We start from the raw sequence: 8,073 nt of genomic DNA on the forward strand, positions 1-8,073 counted from the left end.
AGAGGTTTGCACTCAAAATCTCACGATACATGGCCCCATTCATTCTGTCCTGTACATGGATCAGTTGTCCTGGTCCCTTTGCGGAGAAACAGCCCCAAAGCATGATGTTGCCACCCCCATGCTTCACAGTAGGTATGGTGTTCTTTGGATGCAACTCAGCATTCTCTCTCCTCCAAACACGACGAGTTGTGTTTCTACCAAACAGTTCTATTTTGGTTTCATCTGACCATATGACATTCTCCCAATCCTCTTCTGGATCATCCAAATGCTCTCTAGCAAACTTCAGACGGGCTCGGACATGTACTGGCTTAAGCAGGGGGACACGTCTGGCACTGCAGGATCTGAGTCCCTGGCGGCATAGTGTGTTACTGATGGTAGCCTTTGTTACGTTGGTCCCAGCTCTCTGCAGGTCATTCACTAGGTCCCCCCGTGTGGTCCTGGGATTTTTGCTCACCAATCTTGTGATCATTTTGAGCTCACGGGGTGAGATCTTGCGTGGAGCCCCAGATTGAGGGAGATTATCAGTGGTCTTGTATGTCTTCCATTTTCTAATTATTGCTCCCACAGTTGATTTGTTCACACCAAGCTGCTTGCCTATTGCAGATTCAGTCTTCTCAGCCTGGAGCAGGTCTACAATTTTGTTTCTGTTGTCCTTTGACAGCTCTTTGGTCTTCACCATAGTGGAGTTTGGAGTGTGACTGTTTGAGGTTGTGGACAGGTGTCTTTTATACTGATAACAAGTTTAAACAGGTGCCATTGATACAGGTAATGAGTGCAGGACAGAGGAGCCTCTTAAAGAAGAAGGTACAGGTCTGCGAGAGCCAGAAATCTTGCTTGTTTGTAGGTGACCAAATACTTATTTTCCACCATAATTTACAAATAAATTCTTTCCAAATCAGCCAATGTGATTGTCTGGATTTTTGTTCTCATTTTGTCTCTCATAGTTGAGGTCTACCTATGATGCCAATTACAGGCCTCTCTCATCTTTTTAAGTGGGAGAACTTGCACAATTGGTGGCTGACTAAATACTTTTTTGCCCCACTGTATATGTCAATATGTTTGGCAATTATATTTTAATATTATATTTCAAATATATTTTTCTTCCATATGGGATTAGTACAGTGTCAGTGCTTTTTATAAACACTGATCACTGTATTAGTGTCATTGGGATGTCAGTGACAGTTAGTCAGTTCCCACTCAGTGCCAGTTAGTGTCAGATTGCCAGCCATACCATCACAGTCCCACTCACTATAAGTCGCTGATCTATATAGTGAATTCGGTGTAGAGTTATTCACCCTCAGTCATCACAGAGGACAAGGGGGCACTCTTTACGTCTGGAGGAAAATAAATTTAATCTCCAAACACTGAAAGGTTTCTTCACAGTAAGAGCTGTGAAAATGTGGAATAGACTCCCTCAAGAGTTGGTTCTGGCCAGCTCAGTGGATTGCTTCAAAAAAGTCCTGGATTCTTTCTTGGATACACAGAATATAACTGGATACTAATATTTATAGGTAAAGTTGATCCAGGGAATATCCAATTGCCTCTCGGAGGATCAGGATTTTTTTTTCTCTGCAGGAGCAAATTGGATCATGCTTTGCTGTTTTTTTTTACCTTCCTCTGGATCAACTGTGGATGTAGGATTATAGAATCTGTTTGCTATTAAACACTTTGGGGGAGATTTACTAATGCAGGCCATACATGGGTCGAATTCCGAACTAATTTTCTTTAGAAAATCAGAAATTTTGTGCGTTTTGTAATCCGATGGTGCCATCATTGATTTTGAAATTTAACCAACCAAGCCTACAATTTCACCTCGTGCTGCTACAGTAAATAATTTTTGTGGCAAAAATTTTTCTTTTCTTTCCAGGTCAGAGCTCATGCTAGTTTCTTTTTCGTTTATATTTTTCGCACGATTCTCCCATCATTGATTTGAAATTCGTTCCTTTTGGCAAAAATTTCAAACATGCCCAATCACTCAAATTCGATGGTCACACGAAAATCAGCCATTTCTGTGACCCACTAATGGTGCGAAATTCAAACGAAAATTCTTAGAAAAGATATTCGAAAGAAAATTCTTTTGGAATTTGACCCGTGTATGACTGGTTTAAAACTGGAGCACTCAGAATCTGGTGCAGCTGTGCATGGGAGCCAATCAGCTTCTAACTTCAGCTTGTTCAATGAAGCTTTGGCAATAAAACCTGGAAGCTGATCGGTTTTTATGCAGAGCTGCACCAGATTTCGCACTCTCCAGTTTTCGTAAATAACTCCCACAGCCTCTCTTTGAGACCTTGGATGGAAGCATTTGGAGGGAGGTTGTAGAGGCTGAGCCACAAGATGGGTGAACATGTGAAAAGGGGAGTAGAGCGCCGCTAGCTGGCTGGAAATAAGAATGCTACATTACATACGTGGCCACTGGTATTATCGTTTTCTAATTTCCCTGATCTACCCCACATGGCAGAAAAAGATATTTTAAATATATTTTTGAAATATTCTTCTCAAATATATTTGAAATACCACAATTTTGGCCATATTCAATATACTTAAAAAAAATGTATATATATATATATACAGTATATATATATATATATACACATATACACTGTATGTTGAAATGCGTTTTTAATTACAAAATATATGAAAAATATTTTTATTGAATATGGCTAAAATGGTGGTATTTTAAATATATGTCAATATATTTGGGAAGAATATTTTTAAAAGAAATGTAAAATATATTTTGCTTCCATGTGGGACCCTAGCCTTGGGTTCTTGACTTTGCTTAAGATGAACTTCCAGGATGAACCAAGGCCTAACGAAGCTCCTCACTGTCCTCCTTTCTTTCTCCGCCCCGGTTTGAAGGTTACATTTCTCTGTCCAGTATATATGCCTTTTTGACACCTATTGTTCACACTACTAACAAATTTTCAAGGTTATCATCCCCCGATATGCCTGAAGCTTCGTATGAATAATCAGAACATCTACAGAGGTGTAGGATAATACAATACATAGACCAATATATTTTTATATATTGCATACAAAGAAACAAAAAGAGGGAGCACGGGCCTAGTGCATTAACATTTTTAAAAGTTCATTTATTAAATAAATAAGTGGTAATATAGTCACAAAGGAACAAATGTCAAGGGCACATCATATATAGTACAGCAAGGTCCAATCACACTGGATGGTATCCGTAATGAGACTCCTAGACCTACAAATGGCTGACACGTTTTCGAGGGCTTGCCTCTTCATCAGAGCCAATCAAACATTGAACGGTTATGTTCCTCCATTATGCACATCATTCTTTCCCTGTAACCGTGCTCCATGCAGGGGTGTAACACTCTCAATTGTCAGATTGTATATAAAAAAGAAGATTGTACAAAAAAGAATGCTGAATTACTTTTAAGAAGTCTATATTTGTAGTAGTTGGGAGTCCCGAAGATTTTCTGGTGGGCAGGCCCATAAAAATGGGAGGCATGTACTGACATTTAAAATGATAGAAGAGAAGCTCTACTAACATTGATCTTTAAATGTTGCTTTCACAATTGTATTTACTTCTGAGGGTACACTACACACCTGCAAAACTCAGTGCAGGCCAGTCAAGTTCCTCTACCCCAAACTCGCTCCTCCATGTCTTTATGGACCTTGCTTTGTGCACTGGTGGGCAGTCATGTTGGAACAGGAAGGGGCCATCCCCAAACTCTTCCCACAAAGTTCGGAGCATGAAATTGTCCAAAATGTTGCCTTAAGAGTTCCCTTCACTGGAACTAGGGGGCCAAGCCCAACTCCTGAAAAACAACCCCACACCATAATCTCCCCTCCACCAAACTTTACACTTGGCACAATGCAGTCAGGCAAGTACCGTTCTCCTGGCAACTGCCAAACCCAGACACGTCCATCGGATTGCCAGACAGAGAAGCATGATTGGTCACTCCACAGAACACGTCTCCACTGCTCTAGAGTCCAGTGGTGGTGTACTTTACACCACGGCATCCAATGCTTTGCATTGCACTTGGTGATGTAAGGCTTGGATACAGCTGCTCGGCCATGGAAACCCATTCCATTAAGCTCTCTATGCACTGTTGTGCTAATCTGAAGGCCACACCAAGTTTGGAGGTCTTTAGCTATTGACTCTGCAGACAGTTGGTGACTTCTGTGCACTTCAGCATGCGCTGACCCCGATCTGTCATATTACGTGGCCTACCACTTGGTGGCTGAGTTGTTGTTGTTGTTGGTGGTTGCTAGGCGGTCCTAGGATGCTACTTTGGGGGGAGGGGGTTGCAGAGGACAGTGCTATGCAGAAGGTAGCAGAGGACACTACTATGGGGGGGTTGTAGAGGACTTTGCTATGGGGCAGTAGAGGACAGTACTGTGGGGGGAAGGGCAGAGGACATGGCTAGGGGGGGGTGGGAGCAGAGGGCACTACAGGGGGGCAGAGGACACTGCTATGGGGGGGTTTCAGAGAACACTGCTATGGGGGGGTTGCAGAGAACACTACTATGGGGGGGTTGCAGAGGACATTGCTATGGGACGGCAGAGGACACTACTCTGGGGGGGAGGGCAGAGGACTCAGCTATGGGGGGGGGGCAGGGGACACTACAATGGGGGCAGAGGAAGAGGACATTGCTATAGGGGGGCAGAGGGCACTGCTTTGGGGGGGCAGAGAACACTACTGTGTGTGTGTGGAGGGTGGCCAAGGGCAGTACTGTGTGGGGGAAGCAGAGGGGCAGAGAACACTACAGTGCGGGGGCATAGCATATTACTGGGATGGGGGATGATGTGCAAGGGGGCAGAGGACACCACTCTGGGGGGTAGACAATACTACTGTCGGGACGGGGGGGTGATTTGAAGCGGGGAAGAAGACACTACTGTGACACTGTGTTTTTATTATTATTAAAGGCCCACCCCCCCTTCTAAGGGATCTTTGATTTCCTCCATGTTGTCCAGGTCGATCTCAACCTCTGAAAGGTTGCCTACCCGTTCTAGCCCTTCTGCGTACATTATGCAGGGTATCATTTACAGTCTTTTTTCGATTTCCTACAGAACACACCAGACCCCACTATCTCGGTTATCTCATTTTGACTGCCGCTAGCCATTAGGAAAAACCTGGACAGTATGGGGATGAGTCTTGACCATAAACTGTCTCTGTGGGCAATGGGCACCTCACCTTCACCAACCCACTTATATTGCTCTTCAATGTATACCAAGTTATGGATTGATTTGCCTAATATTAAGGCTTAAAGTCACCCATGCCAAATTCCAAACTCTGAATATTAGTTCTCCTTCCCAAGTAGCTCCCATTCACACACATTTCCCCTTTCCTTACTAGACTTACTTGAATATTCCACCTTGTTTGCCATGAACTACCACTATTTGCTTCATGCCTTATCTACCCTCTTACAAACCTGAAACTTCCATTCGCTATTCTGGATAGGCAGCGTCAAAGCAGCCTTTCCTTTGCCAAAGATATTACTTTTGCACCCTTCCCATACAGGTTTCCCCATTACTTACATTTGCTTCAACGTTGATTCCTCTCATTTGTATGGGGCACATAAAAGCTCACAATACTCTCTACACCAGTGTTATCCAAAGTGAGAAGCTCCAAGGGTTCTACGAGAAGCTCCAAGGGTTCCGCAAAAATAATTTGGAAATATTCAAAAACTTTCTTTCAAGAAATATTTCCCAAACCTGGATGTCTCCGGAATCAAGTGGGTGCTCAATCCTTTCATCAAACATGAAATCATTCTTCTCTAACCTGAAGCTGACGAAAACCTCATTGATCTGAGAAAATGATCTGGTGTATAAAAATCTCTTTGCCGAGAAAGAGCTCTCAGAATTCTGGATGTTTGGAAGCTCAATATCCGCTGCTCGACATGGAAGCGATTAAATTGCTGTTGCCGTTTGGTAGCTCATACCTTTGCACACGTGGGGGGGGGGGGGGGGGGGCTTTCAGTATTAACGAAGTCGAAGAAACGGAAGACTTCAAATATTCAAATAATCTATGAAAAAATGCATGTGAGCTTGTCCACCAGCAAGCCTCGAATTAAGTTCGATCTGCGATTGCAAGCAAGCTCATGCTTCCCATTAGATTTCAATATTTAGAATTGGCTTCTTATGTATGTATGTATATATGGGGGTAGGGTTCTGCAACAATGAAAATGTTTTTCCAGGGTTCTGTGGACTCACAAACTTTGGACAACACTACATAAATTGTAAAGGGGGCTTAGTATGGTTAATGTTGAAAAATATTACAAGGCAGCCCAGTTCTTGCTGTCCATAGTACGTTCCTCCCAAGATCCCCTCTGGATTTTTCTGGAGATCCCAAACTGTGATCGTCTTCCAGTTTCTGTGTCCCGTCTCCAGTTCACACGACCCTCCTCTCCTTTGGTGCTTTATAGATTGAAAGTACAAGAAGCAGGTCAATACTCCAGCAAACTCCACTCCCCTTTCTTTTGCCCCAATCGAGGGATGTTTGACAGGAGGTGTCCAAAAGGGTCAACCGTTGAGTGAATTTTGGTGGTTTAAAAGTGATGGAAAAGGCTTACTTTTTTTTTTTTTTTAACCACTTAAATATCAGGCACTTCCTTCCTGCCCAGGCCAATTTTCAGTTTTCAGCACTGTTACACTTTGAATGACAATTGCACGGACATGCAACACTGTACCCATATGAACTTTTTATAATTTTTTTACACATAAATAGAGCTTTCTTTTGGTGGTATTTAATCACCACTGAGTTTTTTATTTTTTGCTAAAGCAAAAAAACAAAAACACCTGAAACTTAGTAAAAAAAAGAAAAAATTTAATAAAAAATAGGAACATTTGGAAAAAAAAAATACAAATTCAAATATTATTATTATTTTCACCAAAGAAACGTAGCAGAATACATTTTGACCTAAATTTATGAAGAAATGATGAAGAAAGGTTATTTGCAAAATTTGTAACAAAGAAAAGTGTTTTTTTTTTTTTTTATTTTATTTTTCAGCACGCTGTGACCAAAGCAATACAATGTTACCCTAGTAACATTGAACTACTCTGGACAAGTGATCAGGATTTGTTTTCTTAACACATTGATTGCTAATACCGATGTATATTATTGATATTTGCAGTCAATGTTACTGAATGAAACTGATTAATTCAGTGTTTTGGGATTAGCTGTGATTGGGCAAAGCTGATCACATGATACAGATGGGCTGTGATTGGCCCTGTCTGTATCATGTGACTGCCTTGAGCAGTCACAGCTAACAACATAATTGTATACAGTGGATGGCATGACAGGAAGCCATCCTGTTTGGATTAATGCGCATGGTTCGGAACTACTTGGAGAGTAATATTTTGGGATATGGGATATATCTGGCATGACTTCTCCTACCCGATTTGCTCTCCTGCCGCTGCCCCCCCCTCCCTTCCGCCCTCGCTTCCGTATCCTTCCCTCCGCTTTTTTCCCTGTCATTGCCCGGTGGTAGAGCACAATTTCATAATATTTCAGCTACAGTCTATCTAAAGTGCACTACTGGGGCAAGTGTCTACCTGGGGGAAGGGATGCAAGGGGTGGGCGGGAAGGGCGGCTGCCCTGGGCACCATAGGTTTACTGTAGGGATGGGGGCACCTTCCTTCTGTTACAAGTCTGACAGGAGTAGTGACAGCAGCAGAGATTTTGAAAAGCGAGAGACTGTTGGGTATAGGATCCCCCAAGCTTGCACATCAAGAATGGTGGAGACAATATGGCATTTCTGTACTAAGACCTGATGTCTCTCTATCTGACTCCTACATACGGTCTATTCAGTAGGCCTATCCCATATGGAAGAAAAATATATTTTAAATATATTTTTAAAATATTCTTCTCCAATATATTGCCATATATTTGAAATGCTGCAATTTTAGCCATATTCAATATATAAATATATACACATATACACTGCATGTTGAAATGCGTTATTCCAAATTATATGAAAAAAAAAAGCAAGATATTGTCAAGAAAGTTTTGGATCCTTGTGGTCTCCTGCTGTTGTAGTAATGTCATTGTGGATTCTGTAAGTACTACTCCATTTTTTCTATTCTCTTAACAATAAATGTTGTTTG

General features: G+C 42.0%; 1 protein-coding gene across 1 annotated transcript in view; it reads left to right on the forward strand.

Annotated features, from left to right (window-relative positions):
• LOC149466311 (uncharacterized) overlaps positions 1–8,073 on the forward strand; it is a 137,086-nt gene that overhangs the window by 90,839 nt on the left and 38,174 nt on the right. The gene's annotated exons all lie outside the window — the stretch shown is intronic.

Source organism: Staurois parvus, unplaced genomic scaffold, assembly GCF_062004578.1.
Source record: "Staurois parvus isolate SC_StPar_1 unplaced genomic scaffold, SC_StPar_1.0 ptg000132l, whole genome shotgun sequence".
NCBI classification, from domain to species: Eukaryota; Metazoa; Chordata; class Amphibia; order Anura; family Ranidae; genus Staurois; species Staurois parvus.